The following is a 23,135-nucleotide window of genomic DNA, read 5'->3' on the forward strand; positions in this document are numbered from 1 at the left end:
TATAAGTTGTTTTTTTAGGCTGTGCATTTTTTTAAACATGTGTTGAAACTAATAACCGTTTAACTCATTAGTTCACATAGAGTTAGATTTGCATGATGCTCAGTAAAGATGAGCTGTGGGTGATATGTAGTTTGTTTAATATTTAGCTGTTAATGTTAGCTATGTACCTTCCCGAGGTACAAATTTAAACAATATATATACAGTACTTTTTACTTATGGAAATGGTACTGCTGCGTTTTGTGAGAAATTGGGTTCTGTTACTGCCAATGAGAAAAGAACAAAGCCATTTTTTTATATAAAGAAATTGTTCTGCTGGATATTCTGAATTCATAAAGGAAGATATGACACCTGAATTTAGATCCTGTGCATGTGGTGAATGTTGTCAGATATTGAAGACAATAAATGCAGAATCATGTTAACAGAGCACAAATGTTTTCCTTTAAAGGATTCTATCCTTCTAAGCCTGGAAAATACTGTTTTCTGACTTTATTGAATTCTGGTGTACTTATCACTCTTTAATACTACAGCACATTCAAACCAGGCTTTTTTATTTATGCTCATGCAAAATCCTCTGTTATGATACTTATTGAACTGCTATGACTAAAAGATTCTTAATATCTTCAATTTTCTGGTGTCCAATTTCAAAATCATTTGAATACTGCAAAATGAAGGGAATGCGTGCTATAAAATGCTTGTTGTGAAGCACTTGTTTTAATGATTAGTTTCATTCCAAGATACCCTAGACCTGATAACTACATGTGCCTATATGTCTGAAGCCATATATTTATGAAGGAGTATAAAAACAAATACATGTGTGTGGATTTGTGTCTGTGCAGGTACACATATATCTGCACATCCACACAAACTCATGTGTTCACATACTAAGGGTTAAATATTTAAATTAAAGCCTATGTACATATATCTTTTAGGAAAATGGTCAACAAAGAACAAAGGAAAAATGTCTTTGTCTTAAATCACTTATTTTTTCTGAGAGCTGGCAGTGTACGGCTATGGTTTCTTTTGGTCTAAGGAAAGATTGCCATCTATTGGATGACCTTGGAAAAGAACAGGTTTTTACTATGTATGTGCTCTGTAATTCATGAAAAAATATAATGAAATTGAAGACTTGGAGCTTAGATTGTATATGTTACTATTGTGAAATAGTAAAAAAGCTGCTATATTTTAAAAACTGTGATTTTGAATTCTAGTTTGACTTATGTTAAAAAATGCAAAGACAATAGGTGTTTGCTTCAGAATGAACTAAACACTGGATGTGCGTGTGTATACAGTAAGCTCTGGTAGCAGTTTAAATGTTTGCAGACTATTGAATCCAAGAATTTTGTTATTTAAGTTTACTGGAATACAATGAAAGAGACTTAGACCACCTATTAATATATTTATAATATATTTTCCTCTCAAGATTTGGGAACTAAATGATACTCTTCTCCTGAAAACAATATTTGCCCAGCTCTTATAGTGAGTTGCAGTGGATTGCATTTAAAACAAAAATATCACTCGGTTTGAGCTTAAAATGTAATGCTTTTTTTTTTTTTTTTTTAACTTTCAGCCCAAGAACTTGCCAGTCAAGATGAAAAACAACTTCTAATGGAATCCAGCTTGAAAGCAACTCAAGAGCAGCTAAGTGAGCAAATAGCAGAAACAGTTTGCCAAGAACAGAACAGTAGAAAACCAGAGTCGAAGAGCTGGAGACCCTGAGAAAGCGTACTATGACTTCTGAAGAAGAAATTAGTGATTACAAGTGAGTTACTGCTCTTTTGGTATTTGAGAAACAGAAGACATTAAAGTCAGCAGTAAATCCTTTTAATATGTACTGTATTAATCATTTCTCTCAGGTAAGAAATAGTGTAAATGTGTTCTGTAACTCTATTGAATAAACTATTAAATATAAATGACTGATTAATGTATGCTTTAAAATACATTCTGCATTGAAAAAGATTGAATGTTGAAAAATACTATTGTTAAGTGTCTGCTTTATTTTTAAAATTAATATTCTGTAGTGTTGAAGTAGAATAGTGTGTATAATTATTTATTACCTATCTGTTAATGATATTCTCATCTTCCTCTTTTTAGAGACCAAAGGTTACATATGGGTCTTATCTTCTTTCTTTTTTGTTAGAGAAGCTGCCTCTAAGCAACAGACTGCCAAATTAAAGGAAATTTGGTGTTTGAACTTTTAGTCACAACACCAAGGCATATATGAAGTTGCTAACATAAACAAACGAAAAAAGCAGACTCTAGAAAAGTTTACTTCTGCTCTAATCAGAGCAGAAATACTTCTGCTCTAATCAACCAAATTTAGTATCTATTAGACTGAATGTTAACTCATGGGATTTAATTAAAAAGTAACAATGTGCAACAATTACATTTTGTAATTTAACTTAACATTAACTATATTTTTATGTTGAGCCACAAAGTGATTCATTACTTAGAGTTTTCAAGATTTAGAGTATGGTAAAAATTACTCACTTCAACTGATTTTTTTTTCATGCAAACAGTCACTTTCTTCTTGTTAAAGTTACGTTACATTAAGTAATCCCTATATATACAGACGGAATCTCAAGCTGTTTTGTAATATCACAGAGCATGATGAACACTTTATACAAGATAGTTTGGCTGCAAAAAAATGTCTATTCATTTGGTGGTGGACTGAACATATAGAGCTAAATGTTTTTTCTCAAATTTGTGGCAAGCATCAAATATCTCAACAAATCTCTGAGAGAAGGTTTGCTAAGTTCAAATGCAACAAACATCATGCATCTAAAATAAACTATGGTAATATATGCTCAGTATAAACGACTTTAGACTGGAACTTCATCTGTTCTGTAGTTCAAATGTTTTAAATTACTTTTTCTGCTGAAGACTGAGAAAAGCTTCATGGAAAGAAACATTGCCTTCAGTAAAGTGTCTTCATTTCTTTAAATAAAATAGCTTGCTGGGTTTTAACCTGTAGTTATACCTCTAAAGATGTAACTAGTACTTCTCTAGGGAAAACACTGTCACTGATTTACTTTCCTAACATAACTTGAATCTTTTGCCACAGTGGGTTTTCTTTACTATTTCAAGTGATTCCTCAGTTGCCAAAATGCCATGTTATGCCAATTCTTGTAGATACTTCTTTGAAAATAGAAAGGTCACAAACTTCTAGGATTACTGATTGTGGTAACTTAGTGTGAGATGGGGGGGGGGAATGGAATTGAAACTCCCAGCTGTAACTGATCGATTGTATCATGAAATATAGCTTTTGAGAGAGCAGGAATTTTGCAAAAGTTCAGTGAAATGAGTTTCACTAATGTTGAAATAGAAAGCCAAATGATAATCATTAGAAGATTTTCAGAGGGACTTTTTAATAGTTTTTTTTATTGTACTTTGTATGAACAAATAAAACTTGAATGAATCTCTTAACATGCAAAAATTATTAACTAATCTACGTTTTTCTGTTCTGCTTTCTACACTTGTTCAGTGACTTTGGAAGTTTGTTACTTCAGTACATGAACATAATAAACTCTAGTAAGAGTAATCTTTTCTTAGCTCTACAGATTATAAAATTATTTTTTTATTTAATCTTATGTAAAATTTTGACCTTAACTTTGTGATACTATTGCTTTTTAAAAGCATTCTGACTCATTGCTGCAGGATCACCATCAGCAAAGTATTTTTTGAATCTGGAAAATTAAAACTGCTAGTTTAGAACAATAGGTTTAGTAAAACGGAACTAATAAAGCTAAAAAAAAATGGACAACGCAGTTGGAGACTTTAAATATTGAAATTTCCCTTTAAAACAACATCTTACTGTCTACCTGAAAACAATAATGCAGTTCCAGTCAGTATCTGCTCTCTTCTGTTCCTTGGGAGACAGAAAGAACAATGGATCTCTGTCCCCTGGGTCTTTTGGGACAGGGAATGTCACAAGGGTTATGTTCAGTCACTATGAAGGGTAGCTCATGTGTCATAAAGTAGCATCCCTTTGGTGCTGACTTATTCAAAGTCATACAGTCCTGGACTTTACCTACCTTCCTACTCCGAGAATCTGGCAAATGCAGCTGGTATCAAGGCAAGAGCATAGGACTATACAAAGAAAAAAGCAGCATGAATTGGTCAGTTAAAACTACACTGAGACCTGAGATTCTGCTATAGCTGTTGTAAAGCCTTCGAGGGGAAAGGTCCGTTTCTCTATGCTTTTTTTTCCGTGTTGTGAAATCCTTGTTAAAAGTTATTTTTTCATGGAAGTGGTGAAAAAAGGAAAATGGTTGACTAGGATTTAAAAACAATACAAAGACCATTACATTCAATTGTTTAATAGAATAAAAATACTTAGTTTTAAAACAGAGTAAAAGTATTTTCTCCTAATTTCACAGGGTGTCCAAAATACATTTACTTCATAGGGAATATAACTGAAAGTTTTTAGAAGTCACAAGCTTTGTTTGTTGTGGACTTATCCCACATGAGATAAACCTAAGGTAACACACCCCCAGCCCCCACCCACCCGCCCTCCCCCATATAAGCCTGTTACACCTGAAAGATTTGTTCAGAATGTCCAGTGGGAACCTGGAAATCGTAATAATTTGTAGTATCGATTGTGTGAAGCTATGCAGCTGGGGCCTCTAGTGAATAGACAGGAATAGACATTTTATTGATTAACTTTTACAGTCATATTTTCAGGACTGTGCTGCAACATAATTTTCACTTCCCAGCTTTGTGCTGCTGCATCATGAAACTTGGATTCTTCTCTCTTAACATTTACCCACCTGAGAGAAACAGTACAGACTTGTCTTTTTTGAGCTGTGCTCTGCAGAAATGCATAATATTTGGTGCAGTGAATTCTTTTACATTTCCCCTCTGCTGTCACAATAAAATGAAAAATCTTCACAAGTTATGTTAGCAAGTATTGAATAAGATGAACATTCCCCCACAACCCCCCACCCAGAGCTATTGTGTAATACCTTCTAGTAATTCTATTCCTCCTTTGCATTTTCATTTTTATTTTCTATGCGGATAAGATTGTGGCAAAAGCAACCCCTCTCCTCACATCCACAAATTCCAGAAGTGCTTAAAGTAAAACCAGGACAGACCGTAATGAAATAGATGCTTTTATTAGTTAGTGGAAATTTAAAAATTTAAGAGGGGAAGGTAAAAATGTTCCCTTGAAAATCAGAAGGGAATTATCAATAAAAACTTATTCATTTTCAGGATTGACATCCTGCATTAACTAAAAATTGCTTATAAAATTACTGAGAGGGCAGGATTTCAATACAGTTACTAATAATTTTTAAAAATACATATATATGTACTGAAGTCTTAAATAAAGAAAAATCTTAAAAAAACATTATTTTGCATTTCTGGAACTATTATTTTCCAGAAAATAATAAAAATGGCATTGTACCATTTTGCAAAGGACTTTTGCATATTTACTGCTTTTTTTTAGTATGGTTACTTTTTACATAAGATGCCTAAGCCATTTCTCTTTTATGGACTTGCAGAATTACCAGTGAAAATCCTGATCCTTTTTTATTAATTTAGTGACTGTTTATTACTAGTTTTTTTATGTGCTTACTTTCACTTAGACCACGTTTTTACCATACGTTTAATAATGGCTTATAGGCTAACATGATTTAAACCTCTGTCATCACACTATTTTTTCTATGCTATGTTGTTATTAACATCTTCTAATTATATCAGTGTTTAAGATATTCGTGGTCATGTTCCCTTTTGTCCTTCCCCTCTCATCAGAGACATGATGGTGTGCACCATATGGAGCTACAACTAAGGCAGAAATTCTCCCATCCATCACAAAAGGTTGATTTTGTTTACCGTCGTCAAACTTATTATTGAATGATTCCCATTTTGTTTAAAATATCAAGAAAAGGGTGGAGGACTTTAAGGTAAGAATAACAGTATCAAAGAAAGAGGACAAATAGCAACTTTCTCAAGGCTTCAGTGTCCACTGGACCTGGAATAAGCTGAAATAGTCTCAATCAGGTGAAGAACTAGAAAATTGGAAGTGGGTTTCTTCTTAGGCATGGAAAATTAGTGTTTTATATAGGAAGCTGAATAATGTAGTATCAGATTTTAATGGCATCCTAGGCTTCAAACATATACAAATGCCAGCAGTTTTGTAAAACCACTTACCCTATAAACACATTAAATGCTGTTCACAAATTTGCAAGATTGAAGATGAAAACTCTTTTAAGTGTTGTTCATGATTTTATTTTGTAGTTGTGATGCTTTATTATAAAAGTGGTGAATTATAATGTAAGGATTACAGGAAATCACTGAAGTGTCTGATTGTATTTTAATTTAGATTAATTTGATTGAAATCTAAATTAGTGTGTGTGTGTGTGACTTAGTTAAAGAAAGGAGAAATTTCCTCTTCTGAACATTTGTGGAGATGTTAAATGAGATCAAAGTACTATTTCAGTAAGTTTTATATGTTCTAGGTAGACAATCCACTAAGTGCTCGGGACTCCATGCATAGTATGTTAACTGAATTGTTAGATTTTCTATTTAATTTCTTTCTCCTTTTCTGTTTTGACATATCCATGCTGAGTCTTTTTGCAGTTGTGGTAACCTTTTCATTATGAATTAGGCAAGGTAAACTTTAAAATTTGTAAGAAGTTAAAAAACTTGAAATGTTTTAAATGTTAATCTATATTAAATTAATTAGATGCAAAATACAATAAAATGTTTCTCAGACAGAGTGATTTTTCACACTGCACAAATTCAGGACTAGTAATAGTTCTCAAATTTGATCAGAGAATTTTAAGGTTTATTGTGACAGTTGAGAGCTGGTTAACTGCATCAACTGTTTCTCCTAGAGAAATTGCAAATCTGAAATATTTCAATAAGCTCGTGCCATTTAGTTTGATTTTAATTTCTAACTATTCCTGGAAAAATGAAGGCAAGAAGTAAATGAAAATTTCTGTTTATTGACTTTCACAGTACCTATGTCACAACTACTAAAAAAAATAAATTAAATAATAATTACCTAGGAGATGACTGTTCAGGCATAGGATATGATCCTATATATTTGTGTCTTCCCAGACTCTATGGTTATGACTGGGAAAAGCTGAATTGATTGCAACGGAAATCTACCTGACAGTAAGTATTTGCAGTGGCAGGCAAAATTATTTAAGAAAAGAGAACATAAAATTAAGAAAGACAGATGGACTCATAAGAGTGAAATACAAATAGTCTGAATCAGGATTGATTTCAACATAATGTGGTGGAGGAATCCCCATTTATTGATCTACTTTAAAGCCCATGCACAGCACTTAAAAAGATAAAGTAAGCAAGGTCAGATAATCAAAGCATTTAAATAGTAAAAACAGCAACTGCCACTGTAGACTGCTAAAATAAATCCATAATACAAATTGCTTTAGCAAAAAGTGGATGAGCAGCTGATCTTCCTATTGAACTTTTATACTGTTCAGTGACCACACTGGGGAAAGGATTGGAAGAAATGCCTTGAAGATCAATATTGAGTGAGATGTAGCAGGGATTCATTCTGAACATGAAAGAATTACAAGTATGAGAGTAGAGAACTTGAGGAAATGTCATCAAGAAAGGATTGTTTTTGTAAAATACCACACATATTATATGAACATGGTATTAGTTGATGTTCTATTAGGATCTCTGAACATTCAAAGCTTATTAAATCTGAAATTTAGTTATTGCAAAACATGAAAATAGGACAAAGAGAATAATGATTTTAGTAAAATTGCTTCTAAGAATTTAGTAACTTCTATCTTCAAAACAAGAAAGCTTTTAAACATATTAATTGATATAGTATTCAGAGGAGGCTGCTACTTTCCAGCCATATACATTTCAATTTTTTTCTGAATAGAAATGATAAAGCAGAACATTTTACTGGGTTTTTTTGGATCTTTTTTTTTTCTGAGACCAATATGCACCTGTAACTAACATGTTTAATGTAAGTGCTCTTTCTTCAAATCTGTTCTAAATAGAATTTTCATAGACATTTTAAATATTTTGTAGAAACTAGAATGCTCTAATGCAAGTACTTCAAATTTCAATTCCTACTAATTCTGTATAAGCTTTTTTTAATATAGGTGTTTAAAATGTGTCATTGCTTTCATTTATAGGCTATAGCGCTCTTCAAAGAGTATTTATGAGAAAGAAAAACTAGATGTAGTACTACTACAGTAGCTCATTGTTTAAAATACGTTGTTTTCATTCACAGTTTTATTATATCATTGCATGAGAAATAATGCATTTTCATAGACATATCGTCCCTTTTAAATGCAGAATCGTGCTTTTTTTTATTTTTGACTGTAATATTCCTTTACTTTCAGGTTCAATACCCTACATATAAAAATGGTGTTATGGTTAGAAAGTAATAATTCAAGGTTTTAAACAATAAAAATCACTAAAAACTAGAGTGTTTCAAGGATACAGAAAATACTTTAAAAAACAAGTAAAGAGAGCTTTTGTGTTCTCTTTGAAGACCTTGTTTGACAAGGAACTGACTCCCAAAATCATAAAGTTTGTTCACTATGGTTACTGTACAATGCATCTTCTTATAATGTATAATTATTTACAACTAGTCTTGGCTCCATTTTTGCTGTGTGAATTGCTGATTACATCAGTATCAATGGTAAAATTATGAAATCATGTTCATAGTTGTCAAAGAAAGGTCAGCTTATTTGCATTTATTAGGAACTTGGGGTGCCATACAGCATGGCTTTCTTCTGGGATGTTTACAGTTATTGATTTGTATACAGCTTTAAGAAAAATTAATTAGAATTAGATTTTACTTACTACTGCAGGCTGTATAATAATAACAACAAAGTTCTACTTAAAAAAAATTGAGCCAGAAAATTAAATAATTTGCATTTTTAAAAGTTAAAATTGTTAGATTTAACTTATTTAAAATAATCTCCTTTGAATAGCTTGAGGAAAACTCTTAGTGAACTTCTGTTAATACTCACAGTACATTTGTTTGCACAAAAATGCATAGGCACTTCCATTAATGTGACATAAAATATTCAAAACTTTTTTATTTAGGAGTGGTCTTTAAAGATGCTTAAAAACCAAGAACAGATTTAATCATATGCTTAACGTCCCTTGTATAGTGAACTTTTCTTATATAACCGTATAGTTACTAACTACAAAATTTAATTTAGGCGTATGAATAATCCTGTCCTAATATATGAGCTTACATTTGTACTCTAGTTATTAAAGATCTTTCAAGACCAAGAGCTATATAAAATTGTATGGAAATGTTATAGCCATCGTTGACTGCCAGCTCTTTAGGTCTGAAAAATATGGGTAGCGTCTTTAAAAAAGTGTTCATGGGAAAAATACCAACAATGTGGGACCAGGAAAAGCACATGGTCAGACTGTGACAAAACCTTGTTGAAATGGAGAGAGAGGTGGAGAACTTCAGATGTACAGATAGCGATGATGCTCAGGTAGTATGCATTTGAAATCCGGTTAGTATTACATTGATAAATACTGTACATGGTTAGCGCATATTTCTGTGAACTTTTAACACTTCAAATTGATTAGAATGTCTTATTTTGATTATATCCATATTGTTCATTAAGATAAGATTGAGTCCTTAAAAAATGTTTGGCTTATTTCCATTACATTCAAGAATGTTTAAAGTAGAAAATATAGAATACAGTTTTCCATATTGTGCATATATAACATATGTTTGAGATTAATCAAATTATAGTCACCTCTAATTAACAGCAGGGAACAATTCCAACATGGGACAGAGCCAGATGACAAAGAAATGAAGCATATATTTAAAAGATGCAGCTTATTAGGAAAAGAAAAATAGGTTATGACTGCCTTAAGAGTACTGAAAAGTTTTTAAACCTCTGGTTCTGTGCATGCGATTAATAAATTTTATTTTGCTTTGTTTTTTAGCTGGGCCAAAAATTTTCAGAGCCCTACAGCTCTGTAAGTAAATAAGAAGTTTTCTTTCAAAGTTGATTCTTTTCATTCTCTATGATTACTAAATCAAAAATAAAAAAGACTTCTGCAATTTCAAATCAGCAGCTTTTGTCACAAATTCTAAAAATGCCTCATTTGTATGCCAAAATTTTGCCTTTCGCCAAGGCCCTTGCTTATCACCACAGAAAAGGCAATGATCAAGGAATTGATCAAGGACATACATTAGAGTAAGTAAATCGAGTTTTTTCTCTTGTTTTTTTTTTTTTTTTTTTTTTTTTTTTTTTTTTTTTTTTTTTTTTTTTTTTTTTTTTGAGTAGGAAGTTGTATAGATGAAGAAAACACTAGGAAAAAAAATAAAGCGGTTATGCGATGAAAACAACTTGAAAACTAGATATTTTCCTGGCCTCTCCCTCAGAAATAAAGAAGATATAAACCTCTAAATTTTTCTGAATATCCAATCTGAGATTCTGCTCTCTAATATATGACAGATTGGACTTGCCCAAGAACAACTGCAGCCAATGATAATTTGCTTTGAATAAGTTAAAGGTCTTTACAAAGAAGCATCAACAAAAGACATGAGAAAACAATGTTCAGTTGTGTCCTGTGTCCAACTGGGGATTTGAACCAAGGTCATTCCCATTGCAGCAGAGGACAATAGTGCCTGAGCACGTACGAGTTTTTTGTCTCTCATTGATTCAATAAGTGCTAAAAATGCCAAAAAAGGGGGAAGATGCTTCAAGAAAGACACAGAGCAATCCCTCTCAGATCAACATGGAATGATGTTGGTTCAAACTGCTTCAAAATAAAAGAAAAATTAATCTGTATTCTCATATATCCCAAGTGAGCGTTTTGATTGAAACCAAGTTTACATTTTATTTTTACTTCATGTGAACTTCCTTATCTTCTTTTACCTCACATCCCCAAATCTGTTTGCTTCAACTGTCTATGTATAAAATGATAATAGAGCTATATTCTCACATCACGGGATGCTGATATTTATGGAACACTCAGACACCATTGTACTGAAAATCAGCAGCTGTATTTGTATTGTCTTTTTAGTTGTGTCCTCATGTGAGCCATGTTTCTCAGTTCAAGTTGTGTAAGCTGGTGCACACAGACATTTTCTGTAGGTTGCAGATTCAGAATTTGCCACTGAATGGACAAGAAGTTTGTTCCAGGATCTCGTTTTGAACTTCACTATTTTGTGCAGTGTCCACAATTTTTAGAAGAATTACATGAGAATTAATATGTAAGTTTTGGAAACTCATGAAAAGTGAAGGAATTTTTTCATTCATATCAGCACTTGAATATTGTACTTTAAACACTAAAAGATAAATTAAAAGAAATCAAAATGTTGAACTATTTGCCCCCTAAGTGATAAAAGTCATCATACAAGCTTGATGTTTAAAGGAAGTGATAATATCAAATGGCAAAGACATGCAAATATGCCTACATAGGTTGGGCAGAAATTATTATACTTAGCATCATTAATTCTGTACTGGGAATACTGAATATTTGACTTTGCCACGGTAGTTTTTTTAAAGTAAAATTAGCATCAGAGCCTCTTCCCAAGTCAAATAGATTTCAGGACGTACCCAATCTAAAAGTAAAATTGCATTCACCTCTTTTATATGGATATTTTTTGAAAGGAACACCTGTGCAGGTATTCCATGCTTTGTGTGGTGTGTTGTCTGACTTGACCAGAATAAAGATTAGACAAGTAGATGCTTTCTCTAGTAGATAATTAATTAGGCAAAAGTAAAGCAGCAAAAACCCAGGATGAGTAAGAGCCATAGCACAACACAGACCTTCTCCAAGACAACAGAGCTTTTCAACAGAATGGATATAGAACTTTAGATAAGCTCACTCTCTCTGCTAACGCAGTGACATATTTGTTAATATCTTTCTTAGAAATACCCATATTATTTTCATTTACACTTCTCAAGATAATTTGGCCTTGAGCAAAAATTCAGCAAGATAAATTTCAATCCAAACAGATGAAGTTGGGCAGAGCTCTAGGCAACTGAAACCCACATCTAATAAAGGAAAACTGTGGTAGGCAGTAGAATGATAAACTACTACAATAGCATCCTGGCAATAAATGAAGCTAGAACAGCTGAATTTTTTTGATGATATCATCTTGCTGAAACTGGTGAGAGTGTGCAAGGGCTTTTTTGATCATAGACATCAAATGAAAGAAAATAACAAATTCTAATGAAAGAAACTTAACCTTGATATGAGCTTAATAATCCCTTACCTATAATTTTCATATCTGTAATATATGTTAGTCCTTTAAGGATAAACATCAGCGATATCATGGAGAAATTCAGAAGAATTTTTTAAAACAAGGAAATAATCTTGTTTATTTTCTTTAATTCTTTCAAAATTGAACTCAGAAATTTATAAGGAATGGACTTTAAATTGACATTTATTATTGTATTTTATAAAAGCTATAACAGCCATCACCTTCTTCTAAAACCAAGAAGAGAGTTAAGAGAAGGCCATGGTTATGTTCGATTTTAAGCTTTGATTTTTAGTTCGTTTGGGATTCTCTTTCAGATGGATATTTCCGTTGTCAGAATTCAGAGTGGCAATATATTTTTCTTTCTAGGTCTGGTCACACCTAATATTACCTGAAGGTCCTTCTTAAGGCCTCAAAAAGACCTTTAGGCCTCTAGAAAACAATGGATGTTTTGAAGTAGAAATTTTTATCATCGGACACGACAATATTAAGTCCATCCTTGTCATTATAGATTTCTTGCACACTTGAGTGTTCTGTTGTAGATTGTACTGTTAAAAGTAACCCCTTCAATTCCTACCAAGAATGAATAAATTTGAGTGACTTTGTTTTGTTTTATTTTGCTTTTGTGGATTTGTTTGTTTGTTTGTTTTTTTGTTTGGGGATTTTTTGTCTGCAGAAGAAAAATTAGGTCCACGGATCTTATGGTTAAAGGATCTCTTATGTCAGGTCTTAACATTTGTCTTTTTAAATCTAACCGAAGGTCTATTCAGCTAAATACCTTTTTTGCCCCCAGAATTTCTGTAGGTTTTGTTAGTTGTTTTTTTTTTGCTTCTTACTATGGTTGACCATTATTGCCGTAATGTTCATTCATTAGTTACCATTTTGGATGAGAACCCCTTTCACCTGTAACTGTCTCCCTAACTTACTATAAACACTTGCCTTTCAGAAATATAAGCTCCCGATGATTCAATGAACCCACATAACAGTAAATTTTCTTTTTTTTTTTTCCAATTTTTATTGAAAAACACTAGTTCATGGTACTTCCACTTTGTCTGTTGTCAGATTTAAATATAATCACCAGAAGTTTGTTGATAGCAGTGACTCACTGAGAATTATAAAGAATTTATATTTGCTTCCCAGAAAATGAGAGGGAATGTTGACCACAACAGTTCACAGTCACTTCCTCATGTATTCTCCTGCTTCGCTAGAAGCATTTTTATTTGCTCACCTTTTACATCTCTCCAGGATCTTCTGCTGAAAAAGCTATCAAGTTGTTATGTGTTGATGTGTCACATATTAGCTGTTTTTTACCTTATCCTCTTGTTTCAGTGCTTTTAAAAGTTGACCTGTGCATTCTGATCATTTCTAAAAAAACTCCCTAGAATTACATGACCTGTAAGTTCAATTAGAACCCCCGGTCTTTGAGTTTCTTCTTCTTCAGATCCTTAATGCCCTCTGTATGTGACAAAAGAAAGACTATAATTTTCTCCAACAGGCCATCCTTGTTGAATTTTCTGGTCATCTGGACTACTTATCGTGCATACGTGGTCTGAAAGACTTTAGGTGGTGAAGCTGAAGTAGATTTTGTTAATGTGAAAGTGAAGGACCTCATGTCTTGTTCTTGTCCTGAAAAGTCAACAGAACAGGAGGATAAAGAAAACAATTTCAGAATTTATTAACTCAAGGTACTATGAAAGCAACACCTTTCCATGGAAACCCTTAATTAATTTATTTTTTTTTTATTTATCCATGGGGTATTTTAATGGGAAAAATGATAGTTATTTGTTATCCAGATAACTGATGGTGCATCTCAATACTCCTAATTATTAAATACATGTTCCAGATTACATAACACACAAATATACATTATACAAAAAGCTGGAAAAATATTTTTCATACTACTTCTGGAAAAGGGATTGGCATCATGCCATTTTGAATTTGTGCCAGCTAGTGTGTTGAGATCTCTACAAATGTGCATTTTTAAAAGTTTATAATTGTTATTCTACTCAGGCCTACTTTCAGAAACTCTTCAAAAAAGTGACAAATTAATCCTCAAAGTCTTCACTCTTATAAGTATCTCTGTCTGCCCAATATGTAGTTTTAATAATTTATGAGGTTTAGTAATGCATAAAGAAATACAACATTAATACAAAAACTTAAAAAGCAAATTACATGGAGTATTATTTTGATTTTGGAAACATCAAACTGTGAGAGATTTGCAATAATATTAGTGAAAATACCATTTTCACTTATCTTTTGTTTGTGAAAAAAAAGTTCTAATGTTCATGACTTTACTTAACATTATAGAATATTCCTGGATGAAAAAAAATCTATGAATTTTAAAGAATTCATGAAAAATAATTGTGGCAATAACATCTAAGTCTTATCTGGCACTTTACATTCAGAGATTTCATATTTTGTTAAACATGTGTAATTTAATCTAAATTTTTAGGAATACTAGGATTTCATATATGTGTGTATTTATAAATGTATTTCTTGGGGAATAAAATTGATTTTTATAGATAAGAATTTTGGAGCACAAGATAGTGAAGTGTCTTGTCTTAGGTATCAGCAAAGATAAAAAGACAAATACCACTTGAATACCTTTTGAATAAAGAGATGGGAAGAAGACTGATTTATAACACAGAGTGAATGAGCATGTGAACTCACAGGAGCCAGCTACTCTACAGAAAGTCTCTTAGTATGAACTGAGAGTCCATGGGAAAAAAATGCAGCAACTTTTTTTTGTTTTTCTTTTAGTTTAAAGGGAATTGACTATTTCAAGTTTATTTAAAGGGAAAAAAATGCACACAGTCTGACAATATTTGCATTCTTTCTTACTCTGTAATTTTCTTGCCTGCTCCTGGGGTTTTTAAATTCATTTTCTATTGATAAAGCCATGCAAACTCAAGAAAACTAGTTTTCTCTGCCTCCTCTTTTTTGCATATGTATTTATATAGAGAAATGTCTTTTAGTTTGTTTATTTATTTTTACTTTTAACTTGATACAGGTGTGTAGTTTGAGTGTTCACACTTTTCATCCCTGTAATTATTACACAGGGTAGAACACATTGAAGTAAGTGGAACAATATAATAAAGTGTTAGTTTAAATTAGATACATTAGAGAAAGGAATAAAGATTTGTCAGGAATCAAAGCTTTTCCATCTAAATTATACCATGTAATCTAAACTGCTTTTAAACTTAAAAAGCATGCAAATCACACAGAGAAACAGGAAGAAGGGATTGGCTGGACACATGAAAAACGTTGCCATGTGCTATTGTGCTTTTAGAAAAGCAGTCTCAGCTGAGAATGCTCCAGCTGGACTGTGGTGCAATGGAAAAACTTAATACTTAAAATACTGCAGTACTCAGGTAATAGCCTTGGTACAGTATATGAAATTGAAGCTTAAATTTGAAGTAATATAAGTGGATGTTTGTAAGGGTTTTTTTCCACTTCAAAAGGAAATATGATTTAAATAACATTACATATAAAATTCACTTTCAACATATGAGAATTATTATTGAAAATATTTAGTCAATCTAAAAGTTCACTCCTTCTTTTTAAACTCTTGTAAGTGGGATTCATCTTGTCTAATAGTAGATATCTGCAATTCAGGTGGGAATATATGAGAGTGGTACCTAAGTTTTTGTTGTCTTTTGAGACATAATCAATTCACTGAATGGAATCAAGAGCTGAATAAACACCAAGCCAGTCAAATGCTAAAGTGTGTTTTGAATAAGTCTAAAAAGTCTCCAGATGAACATTCAACCAGACCTCCTCTCAATGTAATGAAGAGTACATATGCAGTCACGCATAATGACTAAATGCAGATGTACAAATTGATGATCTAATGAGTTACTTTTTCCCAATAATTCATTAAATGCTACAGAATCATTTTATTTATTTACTTATTTGTTACTACTAAATATTTCACAGGCATTAATACTGGTCTTTGCTCTGAACAATATTTAATATATAAATACAAGGTTTTAAAAGGGAATGGCATAGAGAAAAAAGTTAAAATAGTATATGATCTGTGTGTCTTTTACTTTTTATATTTAAGGTGATTTTTTCTTTTGGAGTGTGGGTTTGTTTGTTTGGTAGTAGTGTGTTTTAGTTTTTTTCTAATAAAAAACAAAGGTCGAGAGAATTTGAGTAGATGAGAAAGCAGGAAAATAAAAAAAATAGTAGAATGACTAATACTGTTTTCCACCCTACGGTAACCATACGAGGCCAATGGAAATGGATCATTTGCTGTATTATTGCACTAAAGCAGTGTATTAATTCTGGAGCTTGACTGAGCCTTGAACAGAAAGAATAGAATGAAGTTTGTTCAAACAAAATTTGTTGCCACCTGTGAACCGTATGGTTGCAAAGTATTTCCATTGAAAATATTTAAATATTCAGAGGCAAAATTTTGATTTTTGAAGGTTTCCTCCCATGCTAGTTCACTGAAAAGAGTAGTTGAAGAGACACTACACAAAATTTGGATTAAAGTTTTCACTTAATTTTATGATAAATGTTTTGCCTTTCCAGTATTTTTGATATATAATCCATTAGGTTATTAAATATTAATACAGTAAGTTTTTAGTTGTTTTACAAGTATTTTATAATAAGGCAATTTGAGAGTATGGAAAATTTAACATAGAGGAAAATATGCAATGAAAATCAAATCAAGCAAGTGCAATAGTTACTCATGATAACACTAGGATTATCAATGTATGACAACACAAATTTTTTATGCATATTGATTCTCGTCCAGTAGAGGCAAATTGCTGCTGAGAGTAAGTGGTTCCATTAAGCTTCCAAATTAGTGAATTCCTGAGCTTGGGAAGGTACACTGAAGGTTTCATCTTTCTAGATTCTTCTATTTATTATCTTTACTTATGTAAAGAGTTCATTAGAAAGAATTTAACATTGAAATATGGTAACTTTTTAGCCTCCTTTAATGTAGTCACGCATGTCTTTAACTACCAGACATAAAACTGCTTAATTCTGTGTATATTAATGGGTTCATATGTCATAAAGCCAGAAGAAACACTGTAATCGAGTCTCCTATGTGACACAATACAGGCCATAGAACTTCAGTGAATTAAGTGGTACATCATGTCTAAGTAAATGTGACTGAAATGGAGCATATTAAAATAGAGCATACATTTTTTAATAGATTCTTGACTTTAAAAAGTCACTGTAACAGAATTTGTGACAATCTTTCATACATTTTCTCAATAAATCTAGCTTTTGAAAACACACAGTTTGTTGATTCTGTATCACTTTAGCCTCTTACTTAGAATGTCTTATGAAACCTAATATAGAACAAAAGTATGTTATCTCATCATCTTGATCAACAATATTTGAAATATCATAAAACCAATACAGGAGATAGCAAGACAAGATGTGTTTACAATACATACACAATAGTGTATTTGTGGTAATTATATTAATCTACATCATTTTCTTTGTATCTACAGTCAATGCAAATTAGTGTGGATTTATGATATCAGCCCTTCCACAATTTGAGTGGATAAGATTTGTAACTGCCAGGGCAGAATTATTTGAATCTCATAGTTAAACCCTAAAAAGTATTAACAGAGAATTAGTAGAGCATTAGAGTATTAATTTCTACTTTTTAAAAAACTTTTCACAGTTTCAAAGACCACACAACCCAAAAATGGTCTAGAAATTTTTTCTAATGGTGCTTCAAAAGTTTTTAGGTATGATCTACCTAGGCAAGTTAAAATATACCTATATTTCTGTGATTGCAATAATTTTTATCCTAAGTCAAGGTACTGTGAATTCCATTGTTACTTTTAGTTTCTTAAATTTCTTCTTTTTGAGAGGGGAGAGAGGCAGATCTTTATAATGCTATTGAACAAATTACAGAAAGGATCTTAATTTTATATGCAAACAAGTTGGATTGATTACATCCCATTTGCTAATTTTTGTGGGATTTCTTCCTTTAAGATACTTTTTGCGCATGTATGCACAGTGACATATGAGTGTGTGCATGCAAATCAGTGTCTATAGTTACGCCTATATGCAAGTTATGACGTAAAATTTAAAACAACTTTAAGACACGTTTGCACCTCAAAATTATGACTTTTTCAAGACACATTTTGAAGAAGAATGTTAACTTTTATTTTTGTAATTAATTCTTTTTCATATTTTTGTTAATATCCAAAATAGAATCAATCAGAAATTTTAAAATTAATTTTATAATTGGTATAATTTATATATGGGGGTTGTTATTTAAAATTTTTCAAGGAATTTTTAAGGAATACTTTGATAAGCATAATTTAACATCTACAGTGTGCCAATTTTCTCTGAAGTCTCCAAGGAAAGCTTAGATTTTCTCCTCCAACTATAGTTCTGAAAAACATTTTTTTAAAAAATCTTCACAAACTTAATTTGAGATGTTCAGAAGTCTGGTAACCTAAAATAATTTATCTTACCTTTGTTGATTATGTTTTTGAGAATTTTGTTTCATTTGTGATTTCTAAGTCAGCAACACTAGGATATCAAGTGTTTCTAAGCAGATCACATTACTAAAATGACTAGTTTGTTTATTCATTTGTTTGATTCTGACAACAGTGATTAACTGGTATAGTGATTATGAGAACAGCATTCATAGAGTTAGCATTCCAACTAAACTTACAAGTAATTTTCTATCTATAGTGTTATCAATAAACTTCTGCATATATGTTACTCAAAGGAATCTAATAAGTAACTTCAGATTTTGAACTGCATGCACTAGATCGATCTATCTGAAAGAGACACTATTGATCAGATGATTCTTTTGATTTTGTTTCACTTGAACAAATAACTGCTGTCATAGGTGAAAAAGGTCTTTTCCTTTTTCAGTGGAATTTCTTCTAATTTCTCCCACCATTATGGATTTATAAGTGAGCAATTTCATATTTAATTGCAAAATAAGTGGAGGCATGTGTCTGGAAGATGGGGAGAATGGCATATTCAATTTCCTTGTGGCACATATTAAATTTTTAAGAACATATTTGCCTAGGCTTCTGCTGGATTTAGTCAGACTTCAACTAGCAGGTAAGTAAACATTGTATAAACATTTTATTTTTTGTACCAATGTTTAACCTCTCTTCGTTCAAACTTCATGATTTTTACATTTTTACATATAGTAGATTGTTTGTTGTTAGCAACCATTATAGGAAAAAATATACTGTGAAAGAAAAGTCAAATAAAGAGCTAAATTTTCAGAGTGAAAAACAGGACATTGGTTTGCATATTGTTTTAATACAGAATAAACAATATCTAAGAAAAAAAATTTGTTGGTTTCCTTGTTGGCCTTTATTGTTACTGCTTTATTGCAAACTTTATTGTTTACAATATTGTTTGTTACAATATTTATTGTTTTACAATATTACTTTATTGTAACTTTATTGTTACTCTATCAATAGCTGTTAGATTGTACTCCTATTACTATAAGACCATATGTTTTAAACATCTTCTAACTACTCTACTTCTTTGAACTGAAGCTTTATCTTTTAAAAGGATAGTATATCTTAGTTACATCAGTAAACTGACTGTTAGATAAAATGCATACAAGTAGAGGTGATATTTCTACCTGTACAAAGTGGAATTAAGTGTATATGATCCACTTTTGCTTCATTGTATGCTTAATGTTGTTGGAAAATTTAGACTTATAAAGATACTTCTGAGGTGAGTGCCAAAAATCAGAAAAATATAAGTGTTTAAAAAATTAGTCCAAGAAGTCTGAGTCATGTCTATGAAGACTCTTTCATTCATTTCTCCTTATTATTCTTTAATCGAGACTTTTACTTGTAAGGCATGTGAGACCATTCTCCAAAATTCATGTCAATTAATAATTTACTCCTAATTTGGTATAATCTCAGGAGATGTTTGAGGCACCTACTACTGCTTAGTATCAACCTGATGAGGGGGTTGAGTACTTGTGTGTGTGAGATGCTGCTCTACCATTTCTGCTTACATAACATTTTCACTTCTATATCTAAAATACTTTAGAAATTACTGTTTCAATTTAATTTATTTTCCCCTTCATTCCTCAATAATAATTCTCTTTTCCAGGTTAATTTCAGGAAATCTGTAGAGAGCTACATGCAAATGCCTTGCTTCAAAATGAAAATTTCTAGAATTATAGTCATTATGTACTTACACAGACACCTGACATGCTATGTACTGTAACCACTCTATAACAATTTATGGCTATGTAAATTGGGATGTAGAATAGTTGGTGTCTTTTATGTTACATCACTTCATGACTTTTATCTTCTAGGTCAAATACAACTGAAGAAATGTCTTGGGCTTGCTAAATTGACTTTGTACCACACAAGGTAACTACACAATGAAGTAATATTAATTTAGAGACAATATTATGATATGAGAGGAATTCTAGTCTGTTCCTATGTGAGAAGTCATGTTACTGCTGGAGAAATTAGTTTGAAATAAGTAATACCCTACATCTAAGAGAGCTTGAAAGGGAAACCATGTAGGCTAGTACCTTCTTACCTCTTTTTACGCTGTCTCTGTGTGCACATAATTTCTGTTATGCTTTGATGTTTAGAAAAGATTACAGTCTGGTACAATTACAACTCCTGGAGCAGTTCCACAACCATTGTGAAAATTAAAGAATTGAAATATACAATTTCTATTTTGTTTTTCATCATCCATATTAAATATAGATGACAGCCAGATAATATTTTATAGAAAGCAAAAAACCCTAAATTTTCAAGCATATTTCAAATGTATCCATAAGTCTGATTTTTAATATCCTTTCTTTGAATACATTTGCCAATAAAATATCCAGTGAATTTGACAAAGTCATTATGTTTGGGGGGAATATTAGGTCATGCTTGCAGATAGGGAAGAGTAGAGGATGAGAAAATATTCTACATTGAGAAAATATTATGATTTCATATAATGTTTGTTGATGGAGAGGCAAACCAAAGCTTGTCTAGCTCTGAGCATTCAGACCAGATTTAGGAAAAGATCTTTAAAAGAGAAATCAAAGTAATTGTGCATAAGTGAACATATAATGTTTATGAACCTTTTCTTGCAGAAAAAAGAAAGGTGTATTAGTATTCATATTTGAAATGCAAGATGTGTTGAAATTACTAAAATACATAATTCAATTAGCAGAAGAGAAGGAAAGGTCACATGATGATGTTCAAACACCTCTAGATATCCTTAAAAAACTGTAAAATTATGATGCAAGGTCAGAAATTACAGACTATGACCTCGTGTATTTTAGTGTGGAAAATCTGTTTACTCATCAAGTAATGAGCAAATGAACTTCCTGCAAAAAGATCAGTTAATAGCCACTAAGATTTGCCGAATGCAAATTTTTTCTTCAAAGAAACCTTGTTTAATGGTAGGGGTTTTTTAAAAAATTATTGTGGAGGCTGCAAGGAACCATTATTTTATATATATAGCACTAAGAATCTTGAATTCCTTTGGAAAAGAATATTCAGGATTTAAAAGGGTAGAAGTTTATGGGAAGGTAACTGCAAGTATATGTTCATAGAATCAAAGAATCATAGAATGGTTTGTGTTAGAAGGGACCTTAAGGATCATCTAGTTCCAACACCCCTGCTGTGGGCAGGGACACCTTTCACTAGGTTGCTCAGAGCCTGACCTTGAAGGCTTCCATGGATGGGGCATCCACATCTGCTCTGGGCAACCTGTTCCAGCGCCTCACCATCCTCACAGTAAAGAATTCTTCCTAATATCTATTCTAAATCCACCCTCTTTCAGTTTAAATCCATTCCCCCTTATCCTATCTCTATATGCCTTTGTAAAAAGTCCCTCTCCATCTTTCTTCTAGGCTCCATTCAGGTACTGGAAGGCCACAATTAGGTCACTCCTGAGCCATCTGTTTTCCAGGTTGAACAAACCCAAGTCTCTCAGTCTTTCCTCATAAGAGAGGTGCTCCATCCTTCTAATCATCTTGTGGCCCTCCCTCTGGACTTGATCCAACAGGTTGATGCCCTTCCTGTGCTATATGTGTGATATGTTGACAAGATAATGCTTTTTTCATCCTAGAGCACTGTGTAATCAGTTCTGTATAAAGTGTTGCACATAGTTACAAATAAAATTATTTTAAAAATCACTGCTGACTCTGTATTTAATATAAATTACTCTTAGGAAAAAACAGGAAAACATATAAGGTGTCATTACTATTGACCCTTCATAAATATTTGAGGATAGGGGGAGATGATTAGCTGCTTGGTAAAATAAAAAGTTCAGATTTATTTGGTACAAAATACATTCTCATTTAATTCTCAGCAATTCTACTGTTTTTTCTCTCAATAATTTCTAGGTTTGCTTGTCTCCTTATGTATGTTCCCTTCTAATTTTTCTCTTTTAAAGCAAATTGTAAGATTTTATATTATTTGATAATTTAGTTTCAGATTTCCAGTGTTTCCAGCCCTCTCAGTTCCAACTGCCTCACATCTTTCTGCTTAGAGTATCTGGCTGAAAATGCTCTGAAGGGTTCAAGGCATGTTTGCTACCAGGACAGAGTATCATGGAGAGGTGCTCGGAAGTTCGAGCTGTAGTCCCCATTCTGAATATGCTATGCATATCTTAATTGTCCTTGTAGTCATCCACATTGAAAATGTGAAAGCAGGGGTTTTTTTCGCTGAACCATTCACAATGACCAAGTTTATTGGGCACAAATCACAATTCAAAATAAGTTCACAATTTTATGGTAAGTGTGAAGGTCATAAGACTTCCTCACTTACACAAATTGTTGTTTTCTGGAACAATTGATCAAAGGAATAAATTTGTCACTGCTGCTGAATCAGTAGAGACAAAAGCCATTGCATGTTTCTGAAGAGGTTCATAAAGCAAACTATACTATCATGTTCTATATTATACCAATAGTTTCACTACAGATTTGCAGCAAACATTTGTCCTTTCTTCAACACCTTTAATGAATTTAATT

The 23,135-nt window shown here is 32.1% G+C and overlaps 1 long non-coding RNA gene across 11 annotated transcripts; it reads left to right on the forward strand.

The window, feature by feature from the left end:
• Positions 1–1,289: 1,289 nt before the first annotated feature.
• On the forward strand, positions 1,290–22,048 carry LOC113994048. 11 transcript variants are annotated; one of them, XR_005564730.1, is made up of 8 exons: positions 1,290–1,476; positions 1,568–1,759; positions 5,749–5,900; positions 7,060–7,116; positions 9,913–9,945; positions 19,043–19,237; positions 20,466–20,523; positions 22,014–22,048. It is a non-coding gene; the product is annotated as an uncharacterized LOC113994048 (long non-coding RNA). The 11 variants fall into 11 exon arrangements; XR_005564729.1 differs by lacking the exon at positions 5,749–5,900 and adding an exon at positions 10,105–10,166; XR_005564733.1 differs by lacking the exon at positions 9,913–9,945 and having other exon boundaries at positions 19,026–19,237.
• Positions 22,049–23,135: the final 1,087 nt, after the last annotated feature.

The sequence above is a fragment of the Pipra filicauda genome, unplaced genomic scaffold (genome assembly GCF_003945595.2).
Source record: "Pipra filicauda isolate LSUMZ 115617 unplaced genomic scaffold, ASM394559v2 scaffold355_size746361_pilon, whole genome shotgun sequence".
Lineage (NCBI taxonomy): Eukaryota > Metazoa > Chordata > Aves > Passeriformes > Pipridae > Pipra > Pipra filicauda.